The sequence below is a fragment of the Macaca nemestrina genome, chromosome 11 (assembly GCF_043159975.1).
Source record: "Macaca nemestrina isolate mMacNem1 chromosome 11, mMacNem.hap1, whole genome shotgun sequence".
Taxonomy (NCBI): Eukaryota; Metazoa; Chordata; class Mammalia; order Primates; family Cercopithecidae; genus Macaca; species Macaca nemestrina.
Genome location: NC_092135.1, coordinates 127,124,157 through 127,148,282, shown reverse-complemented (window position 1 = coordinate 127,148,282; position 24,126 = coordinate 127,124,157). Strand labels below are relative to the sequence as shown.

Here is a 24,126-nt window from a genome sequence, read left to right as displayed (position 1 = left end):
AGGGAGTTTTACAAGAATACATTTAATTTGGATGATGCAGGGAGGTAAGTATGGCCCCAGGATGGGAAAGCATACCATTTCTCACAATTGTGTGGAAATGACATTGTTTATGTGTATTTATACATACTGATTTCCCTGGACCATTTTGCAGCCTCTAAAATAAGAAAGTAAAGTTCATTTTAATAGAAACTTATTTTGTTTCAGGTCTATTCCCAGTAGCCAAAATCTTTGAGAACCTAAATGCCCTGACTTTCTTCATAATTGCCCTAAATGATAAAAATGTATTCATCAACTTGGGGCAAGTTGTATTAACTTAATTTTAGTTAAATTCAATAAAGGTTTGTTTGGATCTGTCATAATGTTTACTGATTTATTTAAAAAGTAATTATTTCTTTAAAAAGAAATTATAGTTCTGTTGTACTCTGTGATGTCTGTACTTCCTACTGAATATTTATCTGCTAACCTACCTTGTAAATCCCCCAAAATACATGGGGGTAGGGTTAGTTCTGTTGAAGACAGGAGAGTATTGATTATGTGAGAAGAGAAGTTTTCTCCCAACTCCTTCAGAAGCGTAGAGCCTGGCAATTCATGCAACCACACCTTAATGCTCCTCTCATTTTTTGGTAAAGCTTAGTTTTCACAATAAATTGTCTCTCAAGCGATTACCTGTAGCTAGTTGGTCAAACCCTAGCTTAAAAATGGCAGCAATTACCCAGTTTGTGAGGATAACCTCATTTTAGGCCCTACAGTTTGTAATCACCTTAGTTAGAGTAGGTTTGTTCATCTTGCAACACTGGGGTGATGGAGAGATTGTTTTCAAGCTTGGCTTCCAATTTCACAAGCACTCTAACACCTTCTAGAAGTTCTTATTTTCTTAGAAGATCTTTTTGCACCCTGTTATGATCTTTCCCGCTGATTAAACTCCTTTCTGGGTGTTCATGGGGGCATGTAAAGCCTATATCAAATTCGATGAGTACCTTGGCTTTGAAAACAGCAAAGCACAACTGCCAAATACATAACAATACATGTTTTTAATACAGCAACTTTAAAGGAAAGCCACAGCTAAAACCATCACTGAAAATGAAAAGCTACCACTAGATTTGGACAAACTATTTTTTAAAATTTTTTATTTATTATTATTATTTTTTTGAGACGGAGTCTCACTCTGTTGCTTAGGCTGGAGTGCTGTGGTGAGATCTTAGCTCACTGCAACCTCCACCTCCTTGGTTCAAACGATTCTCCTGCCTCAGCCTCCTTAGTAGCTGGGACTACAGGCACGCACCACTATGCCCAACTAATTTTTGTATATTTTACTAGAGATGGGATTTCACCATATTGGACAGGCTGGTCTCGAACTCCCGACCTCCTGATCCACCTGTCTTAGCCTCCCAACATGCTGGGATTACAGGCATGAGCCACCATGCCTGGCCTATAATTTTATACAGTTAGCATACCTCCTGATATTGACATTATGATAACAAAATTTGTTAGATATTTTAAAACTCCTATTGCCAACTAATTATTCATTATTTTCTCTTAGTTGATTATTGTTTATTATTATTATTTTAGGAGTCTAGAAAAATGTCTGGTTCATATTGAAACAGTGAATTATCTTATTTGGTTCAGATTGATGGACTGTATCATAGTGTTCCTTTGAAAATGCAAATTTTGCTGACAAGAGGAGAACGTATTCATTGTTTTACAGATTTGTATATGATCCTATGGGTACTCAAAACTGTAGAATGATACAGGGCTGTTGGAGAATATAAAATAAGAAAATTTCTATATTATGTCTGTTACTTAAATTTCTTTTATAAGGATGGCATAGAAAATGATTTCCATTCTATGAGAGAAAATATGTTTAGAAATAAAACAAAGATTTCTATTTCAAAAGAGCCAATACAGATGAATGAGTCACTGTTTATTTTTCACCATAACATCTTTTACATCATAGATTTCAGTGGTTTCAAAAACATGGTTATGATGATAAACTAGGAAATGCTGAAGCTTATCTTTTACTGTGGGCTTTCCTCAAGAGAGTCTTCTCTTCTAACTATATTATTTCAAAGGTAGAGTTACAATTTTATCCTGGAGTTTTAATTACACCAAATAGAACTTAACATGCATGAATCCATGTGTGGCAGAAAGATGATAAAACAGAGCATTGTTACTTATATATTGAAGATGTCATGGACTGGCCAGCTGGGCGCCATCTGTTTTGTTTCCCCCATTTGTAAAATGGGATAATAACAGTATCTACCTCATAAGATTGTTATGAAATGACATAATGCACACAGAGTCCTTAACAGAGTGCTTGATGCTTAGCAAGCGCTCTGAGAATATTCAACGGTAACCACACCAAAGGCATTAGCAACGACCTCAACAACACCTGGACAAAGAAAAATTCTCTTGCTTGAAGCAAGTGTGGTAAAATTATTTAAACGTTATGTGACTTTGAGGAGTATGAGGTGATACTACGGACTGTGGCAGGTGGGAGTCGTAACTTCTCTTAGAGTCCGTTTAGAGTCAGACCCTCTGGAAGCTCATGGATGAAACTTTTCAACTCAACGATGTCTCTGGTCTGACTTTTTTTTCTAAAATTAGAGTGAAAATACATTGAAAGAACATAATATTCTACTCTTCGTCAGTATCAAGTAACATTTATTTGCTTAAAAAGGAACCAAAAGATTAAATATTAATATACACATGTACTTTCCTTTATGGGATATAGTCTACATTTATAGGTAGATTTCTAAAAATTAAAACATGTGCAGCATGTACTAGTGAGCTGCAGTTGGATTGTTTTAGGAGGTTTGTAGATACTGGTAATGAAGAATCTGACACCGGTTCTCGATGTTTGATACTCATAACTTTTAAGTCTTCTGCCCACATCTGGGTAAGCTGATAAGAAAGCCCTGGTAGTTTCTCCCTCGTGCCAGTGGAAAGCCATACAGGGAATTCTCATCCTCATCCCACCCTCTAATCATTATTTTAAAACTCCAGCCTAGGTTCCTTGTCTTGCTCTCTCAAGCCACTTCTGTACCTGCCTTTGATGCCCGCCCTGCTCCCCCAGAAGGCCTCGTTATGTGAATCATAAACATTTTCATGCGTTCTTGGTATGAGGGTGCAGGGAGGCATTGTCAGTCTCAACACTGGAACCAAATTTTGGGTGGACGTCCATCTTCTTCCTTCAGAGGGGCCACAAAATTACTGGATATAAGTTTATGATCCGAGCTTCTTAGCTACATCTTGTGTGTTGTTTGTATGTTCTAAATATTGTCAAAAGAAAAATAATAAGCAATTTCTTACTTCCTCTGTGAATCATATTGAGCCCTTTACATGGGTTATCTCATTTAATCCCCTCAACAGCCATTGATACGGGGATTCTTATTGTTCCATTTTCAATGATAAAACTAAGGCAAAGAAAGATTCAGTAGCAGTCTTAATGTCACATAACTAGTAAGTGGCCACTTAGGATTTGAGCCCAGGCACATGGCTTCAATGCCTCCCCTTTCATATAAACCTACTATACAACTTTTACAAACTACTTTATGGGAACAGTCATCCTTGCATTTCCTGTTTTCAGCTCTCACATATTTAGAAAAGATTATCGTGCATATCTAAAGCTCTCTGCATATTGTGGTCTCCAGCAAATCCTATCTAACTGAGAGCAGGGCTGGCTTCTTTGGCTTGCTTTCTTCAAAGCAAGCACTGGTCTGACTCCTAGCAGGCAACCAATAAATGCTTCTAAAAGTAAAATAGTATGCAGATGTTCAGATATAAATGCTTTCTGTCTTCTATTTTCTTCCCCCTCTTGACTTCTTTTGTCAAACTGTTGATTTGTGCTTGTGTGTGAAATGTGGGTCTTGAAAAGTCAATTTGAATAATAGAGGACTTTTTAAGAAAGTACACATTTAAAGGAAAATAGTGTTTCTTTGATAAAGCGGTAATGATATCTTAGTGCTTAGCACTTCTCTGCTAGCTTGTCATACAGGCTGATTGGATTACACCTGTTTGTACATGTACCTACTTTTCCCATTCAGGTGTTGATGTCCAAGAGTACAAAACCAGCATTTTACTGAATTCTGTATCCTCTCCTCCACTGCTCTAACAGAAGCCTTAACCTATGGGGCATTTCTCAATATATGTTGGCTAAGTTATTAAATATTGTTCAACTAAGTCTAAAATGTATACATTGTGCCTTGGAGAAATAGCCACCAAGTACCTTCTTGTATTTGCTTTGTGCTTATCAACTGTGGTCCTTGCAGTGTGGCAGGACTGTTCTCCATTGCCTGAAGTCCCATAGATGGTAAGTTCTGGCCCTGTGACTCATCTCCGGCCATCAACCTCACACCAACAGAACAGGCATACCCTCCACTGTGCCTGGCGTCTCTCTGCCTTACTGTCTAAAGTTCAAATCTTGGAACCTAAAACTCACTAACCCTTGGGAGTGATATTTTTTAATGTCCTCAGCTGAGTTTATTACAAATTGACCTGATAATCATTGACCCTACTTGCTCCCTCATCTCACAAAAAAAAAAAAACCTCATTAAAGAAAGGAAAGAAATTTTGATTATTATTATTATTGAGGAGAGATAAAATTTTAAACACTCTTCTTCAAACTGGAGGTAGAGATGGTTAGGAAAAGAAAGATATTCTTCCTTAAAGAGAGAAAGGACAGAAGACACTGGGCCACAGGGCAGAATTCGTAGGCACTCTGAGAGAGAGAGAGATGGATTGGGCAAAGGACTGCCTGCACCACATTGTGGGAAGTGTTTACACCCAGTGGTCAGTGGTTGGTCCTGGGTTGGAAATGCCAGTTTTTACTAAAAATAGCGGATCCTCTGTGGGCAGGTGACTTAACCTCTGTGGGTGTGTTTCTCTTCATCTACAAAACAGACACTCATTCTTACCTACAGGGTTGTGAGGAGAAAATTGGATACCCTTGCTTTCTACAATCTGAACTCTGTCAGCCGCTCCACCATTAGAAGAGGTTCCTGTGTCTGTGGAACATAATTGCTCTCATCCGCTCCATGCTGACAACATGGGGACTAGCACAGTCTTCAGTTCCAAACTCACTTTTAACCTTGAGGCACTCAGAAGGCTCTGCTACTAAGCTTTCCCCGCAAATGGAAGGGCCACGAGTGTACTCACTCTATCCAAATGCCTATAACTGACAAAATAACGTAGTGGAAAGGAACCTTGACACCCTGATTGAATTACTTGTCAATTTTCATAAGGTGTGCTTGTTTCCCAGAGGAAATCCTTTTTTGTTGAAGACAAACTGCGGTATTCATTACACCTGCACAGTCTACTTTTGTAAGACATTTTGGGTTTTGCCAAGTGACAACCTGACAAATAAAAGTGGGAGGTAGAGACAAACCTCACAAGCCAAGCGTAAAAGAGAAGCCTGAAAGCCAGCAAGTATCTGGCACTGTGGAGACTTTCCCAACACACCAGGCCTCCCTGAGTCACACTGAGTCCACCCCAGAAGTCCCCTCGAGCACAGCTCCCCTCTCAATGACAGGGCAGTGGGTAGTTTGGTTCTACAATTGTTCATTAAATGGAGCTCATTGCAGTTGGCAGCTTCACAGCTGACCAAAGTCCAAACCCTGGCATCCAAGTTTTCCAGTCAAATGTGAGAGAAAAGCAGCTAGAGAGAGACTGTCCATAGAAGGTACTGAGTACAGACAGGGGCAGACTGTGGCCCTGGAAGTTACATGAGCATAGAGAACGGAGACCCCTTGGAGATTTCAAGGAAAGCTTTGGAACTGACTTTTGCTCTAAAGGATGAATAGAGAGACCTCGCCCTGCCCCATTGCACAGAATGCGCAAGGCTGCTCCATTAGCTGGCATAGCATGATCAGAGGCCAAGATGACAGGACAGAGCACCGTGGGGCCCGGCAGGTGGGAGAGCACCACAGAGCTTCTTGTGTGAGGTCACATCTTGGAGGGAAGATGGATGCAGGGTATGGATGGGCTAAGGAAGGTCGTGGGGCCCGGCAGGTGGGAGAGCACCACAGAGCTTCTTGTGTGAGGTCACATCTTGGAGGGAAGATGGATGCAGGGTATGGATGGGCTAAGGAAGGTCCTTTTTGCCATGCTGGGGAATATAGACATCATCCTATGGGGGGAAGCATGTTAGATCTCTCTCAATGGCGACTTCATGGAAGATTGGTAATGGGCAGGGCAGAGGGGTATGGAAGGAGGCAGGGAGACCAGTGACCAGTTAGAAAAGCATGGCAATCCTCCAAAGGGATGGGCATTGGGGGCCTTTGGTGGGGCTATGGAGGTAAAGAGAATTGTATAAGCTGCAATGGAGGGAAGTCACTGGCCTCAATTTCACATAAGAAGGACATCTGAGTATAAACTTCACATTCCCCCCATCCTCTCCCTTCCTTATCTGTATCTGCCACGTCATATATAATCCTTTCAGGCCTTTCATAAGCCTATCATTCTTGTAATGATTTTATACTAAGAAACTGAATTATTTAAGAGTAATATGGTTTGGCTGTGTGTCCCCACCCAAATCTCACCTTGTGATAAGCCCCACATGTCAAGGGCAAGACCAGGTGGAGATAATTTAATCATGGGGGCAGTTACCCCCATGCTGTTCTCATGATAGTAAGTGAGATCTCATGAGAGCTAATGGTTTTATCAGGAGATTTTTCCCTTTTTGCTCGGCACTTCTCCTTCCTGCTCCAATGAGAAGAGGAACATATTTGCTTTCCCTTCTGCCATTTTTGTAAGTTTCCTGAGGCCTCCCTATCACTGCAGAACTGTGAACCAATTAAACCTCTTCCTTTACAAATTACCCAGTCTTGGGTATTTTTTCATAGCAGTGTGAGAACAGACTAATATAATAATGACATATATTTTAAAATTTGGTTATAATCAGTTCCTATGGAGTTAGAAAAAACCTATAGAGAGGTTTGTGGGTATTAATGAACTTCATATGAGTGGATCGGCCAAATCACACTTGCTATGAACACAGTGATTTTCCTGCTGGCTTGCTGTCATGAAACCTTAGCCATTTGATTATTTAATGGAGGGGGATTACAGCTTAATATCCAGAATGGAGTCTTCAGCAGGCATATGCTATGTCCTCAAAATAGAAACTTGCTCTTTTTTTTAAATATCTGTCTCTGAGGGACCAGAGGATCAGGGGTGGAAAATTCTGAGTATTTTCAAATCCAGCCCAAGCATCATCACACTTTGTAAAAACAACTCAGCATAATGAAGAAGTCATGGTGCCTCTGACTTCATCCAGGATATGGAAGCTGTTGTTATATTCCCAGTTTTTGCCTATATAAAAATTAGAATGGTTTTCAAAAAGTGATTATTTTAAGTTCTTGGCTAGCTCCTGCACATCCTTCAAATTTCAACACATGTGTTACCTCCTGTGAGTGGCTTCCTTTGACTCCTCTAATCCCACTGAAATACCGCCCCTCTTGTCACATATTTGGCAATTTGTATTGGAATTGCCTGTCATCTGTCTTCCTGACTAGACTGTGAGGTCTTTGAAGAGAGTGACTGTTTAGTTTTTGTGCTTTCATCACCTAGAACAGTGCCTGGTGTAGATTAAGCATTAGGTAAATGAATGGATAGAATCTTGGATTCTACCATATGCCAGCTCCTATTGTGCTCATTTTGACAATTTAGTTCTGTTTGGTTTTTTTTTTTTTTGCTTGTTTTTTTTTTTTTGTTTTGCTTTGTTTTTTTTTTTTCCTTTTTGTGTGTGTGTGTGTGGCTTAAAACATAGTTCTGTAAGCTTGTTGCCTTTCAACAGCAATTGTGTTAGAAGTAGAAAGGTTGTTGGTGAATCACCTGACTTTCCTTGGATTACATAAAGAAGTATAAATTACACTATTTCCATACTTATGAAATGTTTTACTTGGGGGTGTATGTTTACAGCAACAGTTCACTGTCAAGCATACAAATTACTTTCATCCACTACTGGCGAATCCGTTTGACCCTGGAGTAGAACCTTCGAAAATGTGTTGCAATAGACTATGTGGTGGTCAAGATGGTAGCTGCAGTTGGCTGCATTTTTCATGCAGGTTCATGCCTTACATAAATCTCTGAATTTCAACCTTGCTGTTCTTTTTGTAAGTCACGAAAGACCCATTTGTAGCTTTAGTTTAAAAAAATACAATGAAAAAACTTTTCTTAAGAGGAAATAATGACCTCAATAAACCTTGAATGAGCTCCCTTATGGTTTTAATTCTTTACATTTGAAAATTGATGTGCTCGTGTGTGTCTGTGTGTGTGTGCATGTGGGTGTATTTGTACTTTACTTTGATGTGAGAGTGTAAAGTGAGAAGCATTTAAGAAATTGTAATATAAATGGAATTAATATTCCATATGACAGCAAATACTTCCAACGTACAGTGAAGCCAACAGTTTCTACTTTTCACTAAATCTTTCTGCAGGATCTAATTGGTCACAACAGTGGGAGAAATAGTCACTAGCATTGCTTATAACGTATGTTATATCTACTCTGCTTTGGAGAAGGAACTTTTTTCCTGTCCCACCTAAAAACTAGGCAAGAACATAACAGTATTTCTCAAAGGAAGGCAGCTATAGAATCCTGGATTTTGGCTGGCAGTCAAAAGAAGAGTTTCCTTCAGGAACTCAAATGAATAGTTTAAAGTGAAAGCAAAGTTTCTGAAAGTCCTGGGTACTTACCATTCAGCCAAGGTCTTTCTTGCCAAGCACCTTGAGAATGTGCTGTTCATCTGTGCAAGCTGTTAAAGAAAGAAGCAAAGTATCAATGTGGGGCCAGTGATTGGCATCTGGTTATCACTCTCTTGAGCCTGCCTCACTTAAAAGGCTACTCCAGGCTCATTAAATTTCACAGTTTTCATAGCCACCATCTGTTCGCTACAAGGAATTGCCATACCATTCCATGACTCCAGCATATTTTCCATTATGCTGGCTTTATATAGTCTACATTTATGGGCTCTCTTTGGCATCAGCATCCGAGACAAGTAGGTTTCATTTCTCCTTAATTATGCTTTTACTCGAGGGTTTTAGTTTAAAGATTCCAGTATGATCATGTTCCACGACTTCCTCAAACTTCTCTTTATCGAAGGGAAAATGGCTGCACTTCAAATAATTTTAAGTCATTACAGTAGTGGGCAGTTGCAGTGTGGCTCTTCAAAAACACAAACAAATATGCTTTTTTGCCTTCTAGTATGATATTTTTTGATCAAAAATTGGATAATTTATGAATTCAATGAATTAATCCTTGGGAAAATTACTTATGTTTTGTGGAAGTCAAAAGAAAGTTCAATGCTCACTGCTGTTCAAAAACTTTCTTGAAAAACAATAATTTATATGCAGCTCAGACCATTTTCCTAAACTTTATGGCCGATACACAAACTCATCTCATCCAAAACTTAATTAATAATTTTTCTTCCTAAATGGTTCTTTCTTCTGTGAGTGGCCCTACCACCCACTCAGTCAAATCCCCACCACCATGATCAGGCCTATTCAGTCAGTCATGAACCTGCTCAATTTTACTTCCCATCACTTTCTTTTGTTCCTGGCTTTCTATTTTGTACCATCATCCTCTTTCACTGTAACTACTGCAATAGCCTCTTACCTTGCTTCTCTGCCTCCAATCTCCCTGATCCATTCACCTCATTGCATTCAGAAGGATATTCCTGAAAATAAAAGATCTGTGCATGTTATTTGCCTTCTTGAAACACTGGAATGGCTGAATAATTAGGATTGCAGTGTAAAGTATAAGTTTCTACATGTGACTTACACACTCATGTTTCTTCTCCAGCCTCAACATTTTCTCTCACCCTTTTCAGTTCTTTAGACTTTAGCTTTGAATGTTTTCCCCGAGGATGATTCTCTGATCTCCTGAGTCTGAGTCTGGAGCTCTCTGAGACCCTGGGCACTCATTGCTTCCCCTAACATAGGACCTAACAAAAAAAACTTTAAAAAGAGACAAAGAAGGTTATTATATTATGATAAAGGGATTAATTCAAGAATATATAACAATTGTAAATATATATGCACCTAACATCAAATCACATAACTATATAAAGTTATTTTTGATACACCTAAAGGGTGCTGTAGAATGCAATACAGTAATAGTAGGGGACTTCAGCACTCCACTTTTAGCAATGGATAGATTGTCCAGGCAGAAAATCATTAGGGAAACAGTGGATTTTAATAACATTTTAGATCAAATGGACCTAACATATTTATAGAATACTCCATTTAATAGCAGCAGATTACACTTTCTTCTCTAGCACACCTGAAATATTCTCCTGGATAGATCGTATGTTAGGCCACAAAACAAGTTTCAACAAATTTAAGAAGATTAAAATAATATCAGGTAACTGTTCAGACCATAATGGAATGAAACTAGAAATCATTAACAGGAAGAATTTTGGAGAATTCCCAAATACAAATAAATTGAACAACATGCTCCTCAGTAACCAATGGGCCAAATAAGAAAGTAAAAAAGAAATTTAAAAAATATCTCGAGACAAATGAAATCGGAAACACAACATACCAAAACATGTGGGAAACAACAAAAGAATTCTGAGAGGGAAATTTTATAAAAATAAATGCCTACATCAAAAAAGAAAAATGATCTCAAATAAACAACCTAACATTATACTTCAGGGAACTAGAAAAAGAAGAACAAACTAAGCCCAAAATCAATAGAAGGAAGGAAATAATGAAGATAAGAGCAGAAATAAATGTAATAGATACTAGACAGACAATAGTAAAGGTCAGTGAAGCTACAAGTTTGGTTCTTTCAAAAGGTAAACAAAATCAATAAACCTTTAGCCAGACTAAGAAAAAAGAGAGAATACTCAAATAAATGAAATCAGAAACAGAAGAGGAGATGTTACAACAAATACCACTGAAATACAAGCATCATAAAATACTACTATGAACAAATTATTTGCCAACAAATTGGATAACCTAGAAGAAAAGAATACATTCCTAGAATCTGCCAAGACTGATTCAAGAAGAAAAAGAAAATCTGAACAGACAAATAACAGGTAAGGAGACTGAATCAGTAATAAAGAAATTTCCTATCAAAGGAAAGCCCAGGAGCAGATGACTTTGCTGCTGAATTCTACCAAACATTTAAAGAACTAATACCAATATTTTTAAACCTCTTCCAAAAAGTTGAAGAAGGAATACTTTCATACTCATTTAATGAGGCCAACATTAATCATCATCACCAAAATCACACAAGACCTACAAGAATAGTAAATAATGGATTAGTATCCCTGATGAAAACAGAGGCAAAAATCCTCAACAAAATAGTAGCAAATGGAATTCAACAGTGCATTAAAGGGATTGTTAATCATGATCAAGCAGGATTTATCCTTTGTATTCCTGGGATACAAGGATAGTTCAACATACACAAATCAATAAATGTTTTATAACATATTAACAAAATGAAGGACAAAAGCTGTAAGATCATCTTTGTAAATGCAGAAAAACCATTTGACAAAACAATGTCCTTTTATGGTACAAACTCAACAAATTAGCCACAGAAGGAATGTACCTCAACATAATAAAGTCCATACACAAAACACCCATGGTTAACATCGTACTCCACAGTGAAAATATGAAAGCTTTTTCTCTAAAATCAGGAATAAAACAATGATGGCCACTCCTACCATTTTTACTCAGGATAATACTGAAAGTTCTAACTAGAACAATTAGATAAAAATACATTAAAACATTGAAATAGGAAAGGAAGAAGTGAAATTACCTCTGTTTGCTGATGACATGATCTTATACGTATAAAACCCTGACAATTCCACCAAAAAAACCTGTTACAACTGATAAATTAATTCAGTAAAGTTTCAGGATACAAAAATAGCACACAAAAATCAATAGTGTTTCTTTGGTAGTGAGCTGTCTGAAAAAGATATTAAGAAATCAATCCTATTCACAATATGTGTCAAAAACAAAAAACAAAACAAAACAAAAAACCAGGAGTAAATTTAACCAAAGAGATGAAAGATCTGTGTGCTGAAAACTATAAAACACTGATGAAAGAAATTGTGAACAACATGAACGCAAATGTCTCTTGTATTTATGGATTGGAACAATTAATATTATTAAAATCTCCATACTACCCAAAGTGATCTACAGAGTCAATACAATTTCTGTCAGAATTCTAATGTCATTTTTTTTCAAGGAAATAGAAAATATAATCCTAAAATTCATATGGAACCATAAAACACCCCAAATAACCAGAGCAATCTTGAGCAAAAAGAACAAAACTGGATATATCACACTATCTGACTTCAGAATCTATTACAAAGTTGTAGTCATCAAAACAGCATGGTACTGACATAAAAAGAGGTACATTGGCTAGTGGAACAAAATAAACATCCTAGAAAATTAACCCACCAATTTAGAGTCAGTTTTTGTTGTTGTTGTTGTTTATGAAGATGCCAAGAACACACAATGGAGAAAGGCAATCTTTTCAATAAATGCTGTTGGGAAAACTAGTTCTCCACATGCAGAAGAATGAATTTGGACCCTTATCTCACATCATATACAAAAATCAATTCAATATTGATTAAAGACTTAAGAGAAAGGCCTGAAACTATAAAACTACTAGAAGAAAACATAAAGGAAAAAGTTCTATGACATTTTTCTGGACAAAGATATCTTGGATATGACCCTAAAAGCACAGGCAATAAAAGCAAAAAATAAATAAGATTGCATCAATATGGCCTCTGCACATCTAGGGAAACAATCAGTAGAATGAAGTGGCAACCCACAGACTTGAAGAAAATATTTGCAAACCATATGTCAGACAAGAGGCTATAATCCAAAATTTATAAAGAATTCAAACAACCCAATAACAAGAAACAAATTACCTAATCAAAAAATGGACAAGTGACTTAAATAGATATTTCTCTAAAGAAAATATACAAATGGCCAACAGATGAATTATCGCTCATCACTAATCATCAGGGAAATGCATATTAAAACCACAATGAGATATAACCTGGTAAAATGGCTATTTAAAAAAAGATAAATGATAAGAAGTGCTGGCGAGTGTATGGAGAAAAGGGAAATCTTGTACACGGTTGGTGGGAATATAAATTAATATAGCTATTATGGAAAACTGTATGGAGGTGCCTCAGAAGGCTAATGTTAGAATGACCATATGATCCAGAAATCCCTCTACTTGGTATAGAACCAGAGGAGTTGGAATCAGTATGCCAAATAGATATCTGTGATCTCATATTCATTGCAGCATTATTCACAATAGTCAAGATACGGAGCTAACCTACTTGTCCATCATCAGATGAATGGATAAAGAGAATGTGTTATATATGCACAATGGAATACTATTCAGCCTTTAAGAAGAAAGCAGTCCAGTCATTTGCAGCAACATGGATGAATCTGAAGAACATTATGTGAAGTGCTATAAGCCAGGCATAGAAAGACAAATACTGTATGATGTCATCCATATGTAGAATCTAAAAGAGTTAATCTCATAGAATTAGAGAGTAGAATGGGAGTTATTAGAGGCTTGAGAAGGGAGACAGGGAATGGGGAGATGTTCATCAAAGGGTACCACGTTTTAGTTAAACAAGAAGAATAAGCTTTAGTGATCTATTGCACAGAATGGCAACTATAATAAATAATTCACTGTGTATTTCAAAATGGCTAAAAAAGTAAACTTTAAATATTTTCACCAACAAAAATATGTAGCTTGGTGATGGATTTGTGAATAAGCTTGATTTAATCATTGCAGAATATAAATATATATAATAACATCATTGTGTACCCCATAAATATATATAATTATTTATCAATTAATAATCAAATATAAATACATAAATAAAAGTGGACTGATGGGAAAAACAGGACCTGAGAAATTGATTGTAAGTGTTGTTTTTACCTCTGCATCGTCCCCATCCACACAAGCTCTATAGGACCAGGGACTCTGTTCCCTGTCGTATCCCTAGCACCTAGCATGCTTGGCACGTGGTCTGTGCTCTGTAAATATTTATTGAGTGAAAGAATGTTCACTTTTGGGGGATATCACAAGGTGAGGTAAAAATGTCATTCAACAGATTTTGCAATTGGTTTATCAAATTATATTTGCTAGAATTCTCATGAGAAGTAAACACGTCGTGGCACTTACATAATAAACTTGCTAGCTGAGACCATTTGATTTAATGTAGTGTACACTTTTGAACTCCTGTATCATAACTGGGTGGAAAGCACACTAAACTTAGATTCAGAAAATTTTGGGTTCAAGTCATGGTGGTATCCCTTAGACTGAGGAACTGGACAAGTCAGTTTACTTTTCTGATACTGAATTTTTCCTCTGTTAAATGGAGTTGATAATGACACTGAAATATACACATGAGGTTATATGTGAAAACACCTAACCTTGTGCCTAGCACATAATAGGTATTCAGTGATGCTTTCGTGTATTGCCACAAGTGAGAGCTAAGATATACTGACGTCTTATATCGGTCAAGAAGCTTTCTTTTTTTTGTTTTTTTGTTTTTTTCTTATGAATTCAAGTCACTGTGTGGGACATAATTTACCAATCCTAATTTTGTGTGCTCACTTCTACTTTAAAAATGCATAATACAACTTTAAGTAACTCAGCCACACACACGCCCATTTCCATCAATTCTATTCTGTTTCTCATCCACTGCCTCATGTCTCATCCATTTCGTTCTTGTATTTTATCCTGTAGAAAACACTCAGGGATAGGGAGAACTCTGTCTCTAAGTTAGCTTGAGTTTTTCGTTTTGTTTGTTTTATTTTGAGCTCAAGATTCTTGAAATAACTTCAAATTTATATTTGCAAAACTTATATTGACACGGAAGAAACACATTAATGTTCTTCCCCTAACAGGTAATTTCACATTTGTCTCCTTTTTGAAGGATTATCACACTTTTCTTTGAACTGCCTCACTTTGCACGGACTTCTGAAGCTCTCTAAGTCTTTTAAGATGTAGTTTTGGAGTTTTTTTTCTCTGTAAGCATATTTAATGGTTGACAAATATATCTCAAGGACATGATGCAATCAGTGGTAGGGAAAAAATAGATTCTGTCTTTGCCCTCATGGAACTCACTTTTGTTTTCAAATTATTACTCTCAATTTAATTAACGTAATGAATGTGATTGAAGGCACATTTATTGACTTAGCATTCCTATCAAGTTTCTTTGAAAGTGCAGTGACACTGAGGTTGAATAAAAATGAGATGCTGGCCAAGAGCTGTAGTTCTAAAATACCTTGCTTCTCTGCCTCCAATCTCCCCAATCCATTCAACTCATTGCATGAGCTGTAGTTTTAAAATACATACTCAAGAGAACCGCTGAGAGAGTTACAGAATGTATGATGCGTGCCAGCTGGGGCGGCTGTCATATGGGCATCTTCATGGGGTATAACCAGTTCACACATTTGAACCTTCATGTGGCCAGAAGGGAACCCTGTGTCTCCACACTAGCGCTTACCTGAGGTGAAACCAGCATCCGTGCTGCAGGGTACGTTCTCTGCTGGAAAACCAACAGCTGGGACAAGACACCAAAACAAACAGAGGAAGACCATTGGAAAGTTCCTGCTGTGAACTCATCTCTTCTCTCCTTTTCAGAACGTGGTATTTTCCATTAAAGAAATAGAACAAACTGAAAACTGTCAGTAAAAATGCTGGATGTGTTTTTATTGATTTTCTAAGCAGGCTTCCAGTAATAGTTCATTGCATATTCATCCTGGGATGATGCAATGTAGAGTAGGATTAAGAAGTAACTCTTTAGTATTCGGGTGTCCATGGAGAAGCAGCCCCTTGCAAGTCATAAAAATTATATTTACTCTGGCTTCTCTTGTACCTAGGGGACACAGCCATTCACCATAGCACAACTGACCTTATGAATTGTATCCTGCCTTGTAGAAAGAAAGGCTCTGCATTTCTAATTGCTTTTTAATTCCTTTGTAAACATTTAGGTCAGCCCAGTATCATTGTCCATTTCTGACACGTATTGAATACTGATTTTAAGTATCTTCTGTTCCTGTCTGGCTTTTAGGAATGTGGAGGTAGCATGCTGTGTCCATTCTCTTTGCAATCATAGTTTTCAGAAGAGAATTATTCTCGGGTATGTAATCTCAAATGCCTTGTCAACATCTCCCTGGAAAGTTGAAACAAAAACCTACACTGATAATCCTTAAAGCTAATCAATTCTACCAACTCGCACAATCTGCAATATTATTTTAATTAGGCTCTCCTATGTTGGTGATATTTCTGATACATTATGTAGGTATTTTACTTGCTAAGTTCTTATTTTTTCATAATTTTAGTTACCACAGTGTCAAAAATTTTCTCACTCAGTTCCAATTCTGTTTGCAGTGTGTATCTTTATTTTGATAAGGCAAAATGAAGTACCTTGTTTGCAGTTGCAGAAAGAAGAAAAATTAGTAGGTTTTTTGTTGTTGTTGTTTGTTTGTTTGTTTTTGAGACGGAGTCTGGCCCTGTTTCTCAGGCTGGAGTGCAATGGCATGATCTCTGCCCACTGCAACCTCCGCCTCCTGGGTTCAAGCAACTCTCTGGCCTCCAAGTGACTCTCCCACCTCAGCCCCCTGAATAGCTGGGATTACAGGCACCCACCGTCATGCCTGGCTAATTTTTGTATTTTTGTAGAGATAGGGTTTCGCCATGTTGGCCAGGCTGGTTTTGAACTCCTGACCTCAAGTGATCTGCCCTCCTTGGCCTCCCAAAGTACTGGGATTACAGACATGAGCCACTGGGCCTGGCCAGTAGTTTGTTTTTAACTTTTATGTTCTTCTAGGTTGTTGTGGATGTTTTGTTTGTTGTTTCTTATAGTAGTGATATTCAACACATCTTGAGGTCAGCAAAAATAATCATTTCTGTCTGTTATGATAAAGTGGCTTATATTACTTTCTTTTTGGAACATTTAAAATCCTAGAAAAATAGTATGTCAGGTAAAGCTGACAATCCTTTGTTGGAATACGTTGTCTCTTCTAGCTACATAAGGACCAGGTGATCCTGCCTCTCTTTTCTGCACCTGAGGGCATGAAAAATCAGGAAATATGAATCTCTAATATTACAGTGTGTTAGAGGATGAACCACTAGGGACACTGAGGTAGAATTATTTTAATCATACTGGCAATGCCCTTTATTACCCTGGAAATTGATTTTAGCAAGAAATGTGTGAACACCTTTTGATGATCAGATTGCTTGGTGGTTGCATTGTGGGGGCGGGGGGGGGGAACCAAATCAGGTGAAAGGGCTATAGTCAAAGAGAAATATATTTTTTATTTTTATTTATTTATATTCTGGGCTGTAGTCAAATGGAAATATGGGGTTTTTAAAAAATTTTTTGAAAGAGATTTATTTATACTACATTATGCTGAGGCCTTATTGATTTGCTACATTTAGCATGTCAGGGTTTAGTTTCCTAAAGACGGATGACTTAATCATGCAAATTACTCCTTCTTGCAAGAGGGATATGTTGAGAGATCAAAGGCAAGTTGGTAGTGTGCCTAACAGAAGCAGTGTGTATCAGTTATCTAAGGCCACAATATTGCTGCATAACAAGTCATCCCAAAACTCAGTGGCTTGTTACATGGCAATCTCGTGACCATAAATGGCAAGGGTTTGGCCGTTAACTGGGGCATGAGTCATTAGTCATCTAGTTTTCAGAGGTTGGGGCTTTATTCTGTGGATTTTAAACTCTTGTTAATATTCTTATCTTTTGACTAATCTAGATCCAGGAGCTATGAAAAACATTCTTGAGATCAGCCACTGAGAGTTCATTTGGAAATGGGAAACAGTACTAATGAATAGATATACTCTACCACTCAAAATACCCCGATTAAGTATAGTACGCAAATGACTTGCCTTTTCTGGTTAATGAAAGGTTAATTGAATGTGAGGTTTCTCTGGATTTGAATTCCAGCTCTTAACAGCCAATTGTGTCCACTTTGACAGGCAATTCATCCTCTCAGCCTTAACTTGCTCCTATGTGAAATGGGAACTTTGATTTACAAGATTAGAATTGAGTATAATGCCCTATGTGGACATGTTTGGAAACTTTTAAAGCACTACAAATGAGTTGTTTTATTGAAATCAGGATGTATGCCTAAGAATGTTCAAATCCAGCCTTTATGGCCATATTCTCAGGCTTTATCCTGCTTTACACAGCAAAATTGGTAGATATATTTGTAAGTTTGTTTGCTTAAATATGAGTGTAATGTTATCTTCAATTTACCACATGCTGTATTTTGTGTATCAAACCAAAAACATATTATATGTACAGATAACGTAAAAGATACAAATATCTGGTTTTCTTTTATTTGGCTTTTACGAATAGGAAAAGTCATAGTTATCATCAGAATCAATTCCCAATTGTCCACATGTGGATTAATCAAATGGGCGCATACCCAAGGCAACTCCACTTTTTATCTTTCTCCTGACAGTATTTTCTCTTCTGCTTATTTTTTAGTTTTCTCCTTTAAATTGCGGCTTGGCAGGATGAAAGGAAATACCTTTTAAACATGTTAAATTACCCTTGTTTTTCTCACCGTACGTTCCTCAGAGAAGGTTGAAGGAGAGAAGTCGCAGGTAGAACGGCTGGTATTTGAAATAAATTGTAGGAAGTCAGCTGCCCATGAGGATAAGGAAAGGTTGCAAAAGGAGGCCATGTTGAGGGAGCCTCAGTTGCTTGAGCTGCTTCACATCTCTTCCTGCATCAGGCACCGATGCATGTTTCACCTGTTATAGAAGGATCTGTTAACTTTGAGAGCGTGAGCACCAATGATGAATGGCAGGTGTTAAGAGATCACAATGGACGAATTCAGAGTACCTAGTCAGTCACCATGTCTTGACCATCATTTTCTTTGAAGAATCTGGTGTTCTCCCTCCTCTTCATTTGCGATGATACTGACCCTCTGTTGAGGTACTCATGTCTGCACCATGACTTGACTTTATCTTCTAGTTTGTGTTAAAAGACAGTAACTTTCATAAAAAGACAAAATCCTGACTTTTATACAGATATGAAATGAATATGCGTTAGTAATTTTTTTCTGTTAATACTTACCAATCCATGAGGAGCCAAGCAGATGCTATAACCAATTCTCAAGGAAAATCCGAAGAACAGATTCACTGATAGGTCAGGAATATTGAAATGAATGTACAAATTGAGTAAAATTACACACACACACACACACACACACACACACACACAATGCATTACTGTCATTTACCTACAGCTTATGGAATTGCAGCAGTTGTAAAATACTCCTATAAAAGCACAATCAGATAACCTGGAGGGTTCTCTAGGGTCTAGACAATGTACTGTGTTATATGGAGACACAATGTAACATTTTTCTCTGTGACTGGCTGGCCACATTGCAGTTGACTTTGACCACTACCACCACCAAAATAAACTTGTATAAACACTGTTTTCAACATTTGACTCATTCCCACCAAATGTTCCTTGGCTTTCCATCATAGATTCTACCTAGTGTGAAGTCTTCCCAGTCATCTAGTCCTTTGATAATTATTTCCATTTTCAGCATCACATGCCACTTGTCTTCAAAACACAAACCCTACTCCAGTCAGATGAGCTTCTCCACTCCACATTTGCATGATTCTTCCTTCAGCCAGTTCTTCCTTCAGCCAAGCGTTACGCTGATCTCTCCTTTGTTGAAAAGGTTATTCTGCCTTACGAAGCCTGGTCTTTTCTGATCCCCTGTTAACTGTATCAGTTGTACTGAGCAAACCGTTGCTTAATTACCTGCTTTCTTGCATTATTGGGGTTCACTTTGTGTTTGCTGATTTCAATTTGATTGCAAGCTCTTTTTCTTAATATCCCACCCTGCCTAATAGCCTTATGAGCATATAAAAACCACCAGTTATATACTTCCTGCTCTGTAGTGATCCAGTCTCTGGTTACCATCCATTTGTGTGATTAGAACAAGAATTGAATAAATGAGGAGAGACAGGGAACATTTTCATTTCTTAAAGTTGTTCTCTAAGATTCAAAGCACTTTCCTGAATCTTAATTCTAAAACCTGCCCCCAGGAGATCCCAAAGCATTGGTCACGAGTCTGTCTTGACTGATTGGGCTGTCCCTGATTGCTGGGTTTCAGTTTAGAAAGAGTGTACTTAATGGGAGCAGACAATCACTTGATATTTTATCATTAAGTCCCGTCAGAGCAATTGTTCAAGTAACTATAAACCACAAAATTACATTTTACATTGTGTCCAAAAACAATAGACCAGTTTGGAAAGCAAAAAGTTAACTTCTCTCAGTCCAAAGTGAAGTGAGTTGGGAACTCCATGCAGGACAAGAGAGGGAGACTGAGGCTGTTCCTTGGGCTTGCTGGGAGGGACCTTCCTCGAAGCCCCATGCGGCCCCTGGGGTTGGCAGGTGCCACAAGTTCTAGCTTGGATTACAGCAAAGGAGAGGAGATGATTTTTCTCTTCCTTCATGAAGGCAGCAATTTGTGTGTGTTTTATTGTCTTCTGTCTCCACATGCCTATAACAGTTCTGGCTTATTTTAAGTGCTCAGTAAATGTTTGCTTTTGAATAAACAAATGCTTGTTTTTCATTCTCTAATCAGTGTAACATATTTATAGTTTCTGAGTTTATAGTTTTTGAAAATCCCATTTTGGTGAAATTCAAATGAAACTGTTTTCTCTAATCAAGAAATGCAAGAAACCCGTTGTATGAGAAATGTCCAGTCAAAAAAAAAAAAAGAGAATTAATATAGTTATAGCCAAAATATGACACATGCATTACATATTTACATACATTTTTATGCCTCACATATATTTTAATTGATAGAAATCTGCCTTCTATTAGTGCTTATGTTTATAAGTGTTCTATTAGGTTCTTGTGACCCGAGCTTTTGTTGCTGTAAATTATAATTGACTAAAATCTCACAAAATTATTTACTTATTAAATACAGCTTTCGAAATAATTATACATGGCACATATAGAGGAATAGAAGTCATTTGAGATGAAGCTTTGTTTCAGTATTGGAGCCTTTTATTTAAAAAAATTCCTACTTATAAAAGAAACTTTCAAACGACTCAAAGTAAAAATCTGCTTATGTTCATTATTCTTGGTTATCCACATTGAGCTAGCTCCTGAAATGGTTATTGAATACCTTTTTTCCTCATGTCAACTAGAAGCCAGGTTTCCTCCAGGTAGTTTTCAGGCCATTTTTTTTTCCCTTTCTGCTTGAAATGAACATTTTCCACCGGTCAAATTAGACAACAGATTACCAAGTAAATTTATTTCATGTGTGAGGGCTTATGGAGGAGAAAGTAAACCGACACATAAATCTGTCTTAAAAGCAGCAAGTACTTTATTGATTCCCATTTGTTGGAAAAAAAAAGCTCTCTAAGCCAAGTCCTATCTAAAATAACAGTTGGGTGGAAAGCTCCTTGGTAGCAGTAGAAATGGTCTTTCAGCTCTTTAGAGCAGAAAAAACTTACTATGAAATTTTGTTGCTAAACACCTTAGTTAAAATTAAACTATCTTTAAAACAGAATATTTAACTGGAGAAGTTCCCCCTATGTCCAGTATTATAAAGAAATCTGAAATATATTTGGTGCAAACATTCATAGTATATTTTATTCTATGGGATTTTTTTTCCCCAAGGACCTCAAGAAGGTGATTTTTAGTTTGTACATTCCTCTGGGCAGTTGTAACCTTTGGGTCCACATATATGAATTATGAGAATGCCTTCATATATAAATTATGTTTATTCCTGTCACTGAATATTTTGGCACTATAATGTTGTTAAAACACTTTAGTAAAATTTGGAAATAGAGAAGTGGAGGGCGTCAGCTATCCAATGTCCCCTGGATAGGACCAACAATGAAAGCCTGAGCCAGGACATGCTGAGTGTCTGTCAGTCCCAGAGCCCACACATTTCCCTGTTCTTCAGTTGAGCCGGGGACCAAAGGACACTCCTGACCTGAATACTAGGCAGCTGGGACTTTTCTAAAGGGAAATATTTAGTCTAGGTCTGACTTTAGACAGGATGTGAAGAATTTAGGCCAATGTTATAGGAAGAATGGGTTACCTACCATAAGGCAGGGAGAAAGTGAATTGGGAGCTGAAGAAGAATCCAAGTTGGACTGGCAAGTAGGGGCACAACAGTTTGCAGACTTTACAACTAGGCAGACATGGTGCTGACTTTTTATGCATGTTATCTCATTAAGTTTGTTCCCTGCAACACACTTACACCTTAGGTATTGTTACTTTGTTATGTAATGGTAATGGACTATTAGCTTTAAAAAGTCCATGGTGGCTCATGCCTGTAATCCCAACATTTTAGGAGGCCAAGGTGAGTGGATCGCTTGGGCTCTGGAGTTTCAGACCAGCCTGGGCAACATGGTGAAACCCTGTCTCTACTAAAAATCCAAAAATTAGCTACAGTTGGTGGCACATGCCTGTAATCCCAGCTACTTGGGAGGCTGAGGCAGAAGAATTGCTTGTACTGGGGAGGCAGAGGCTGCAGTGAGCTGAGATCACCTCACTGCACTACAGCCGGGGCCACAGAGTAAGACCCTGTCTCAAAAAATTGAAATAGAAAAGACCATAATTCACGTAATAATAGCAATCAGATATCTTAGAATCCAAAAGCTTTTTTGCATATTTATCTGTTTTAGTAGATTAAATTTTTCTATTTGTTTACCTTTGTGTTCCTTTTCTTCTAACAAAATTCTCTGGAGAATTTGCGTTAATTTCCTCCATGCAGTAGGAAAATGGAAAGGTACAGGGCTTCACACCTGAAAGAGTCATGGAGTGAGCCTAGAATTCCTACAGAGCCCAGGCGTTACGGTGATCATAGAGAGTACACATCGAAAATCCTAAAAGAAATTTGGAATTCAGACTAGATTCAAATCGCCTTTTCAACTGGCCTTCCTGCCTAAGTTCTGTTAAGCTTTGCTCTTTCATTGTATGCATTGCTGGCCAATTATGGGTAGCAAATAGTTATTTTCTTCATTGAAAATATTAGTAGATGCATAAAAGGCATATCGTTAGAAAAGCAATGATTGGCTTTTAAGCATATGATTTTGTTCTCTTTGTTTTTGTTTGGTAAACGACCTTTATGCCACTCCCAAGACAGTAGGGTGGTATCATGGCTTATTTACTAGAGGGCCTACAGTGACTTCCATCTGAGCTACACCCAGAGCTTGAGATGGGACACTCAGTGACCAAATGGCTAATGGCAGGACAAGTATGTGTCTATGGGAGTCCTGTGCAAGTCTATTGCATGTACACACCAGTTTATACACTGTACTAGGTAGAGTGGCCACAGCTTCATGGGACTCTTCCCAATCCACCATTATTTGGCAGCAACCACGCTGTGAACTGAGAGTATACTAATCATGTAAACATTTGGAAAGAAAGACTTTTTAGAAAAGACATATTGTTAAGGACGTATGACTCAATTCAGTATAATCCAAAACACTCTCCAGATGTGTAGAGTCTGTTTCACCACAGAACAAGGGGTTTGCTGCCGAAGCAGTCCTGAGCCCTTGATTTAGGATCCATAGAGCACTGGAGCTCAGCTGGAGAGGCTCTACATTTTGACAGCCAGAGCCATCTCCATGGTTTTCATCAGTCATGGCCCTCATTTTGCATTGTGATATGTGAGAAAGATGCGGAACTAATGACCACATGCTCTAATGGGGGATTGTACAGATATGGCTGCAGGGCCTTTTGTATGGTTGGCTAAGATTTTAGAATCTCTTGTCTTGCCCCAGGGATTGTGCTTCTGTTGAGTTTCACAGAAAGATAACCTAAAGAATCGGGAGCTGTCATTTAGGAAAAGTTCTACAGACAAATGACTTATTATTTGGACATTTTTTCATATTTTTCCTCTGCTATAATTAATGTTTATAGAATTTTTGACCACCTGAGGTTACTTATATGTTGGTGTATACATATAGATATAAACATATATATATAAATACTTCTATGCATGTGTGTATATATATCTTGGTGTGTGAACTAAACTGGTTATAAGAGATTTGGGAGCTTCTGGGAAAAGGCAGCTCAATATCATGACACTGTAATGCAGCAAACTTTTTCCAGAGTTATGTGTATTCTG

The 24,126-nt window shown here is 37.7% G+C and overlaps 1 protein-coding gene and 1 long non-coding RNA gene across 6 annotated transcripts in view; one reads left to right on the top strand and one right to left on the bottom strand.

The window, feature by feature from the left end:
- Positions 1-24,126, top strand: part of LOC105473965 (phosphotyrosine interaction domain containing 1) — a 327,251-nt gene that overhangs the window by 277,487 nt on the left and 25,638 nt on the right. The window lies entirely within an intron of this gene.
- Positions 8,429-15,644, bottom strand: LOC139357234 (uncharacterized). Its single transcript, XR_011610107.1, has 4 exons — positions 15,492-15,644; positions 9,773-9,948; positions 9,608-9,668; positions 8,429-8,738 (listed from the first exon to the last, which is right to left on the bottom strand). It is a non-coding gene; the product is annotated as an uncharacterized lncRNA (long non-coding RNA).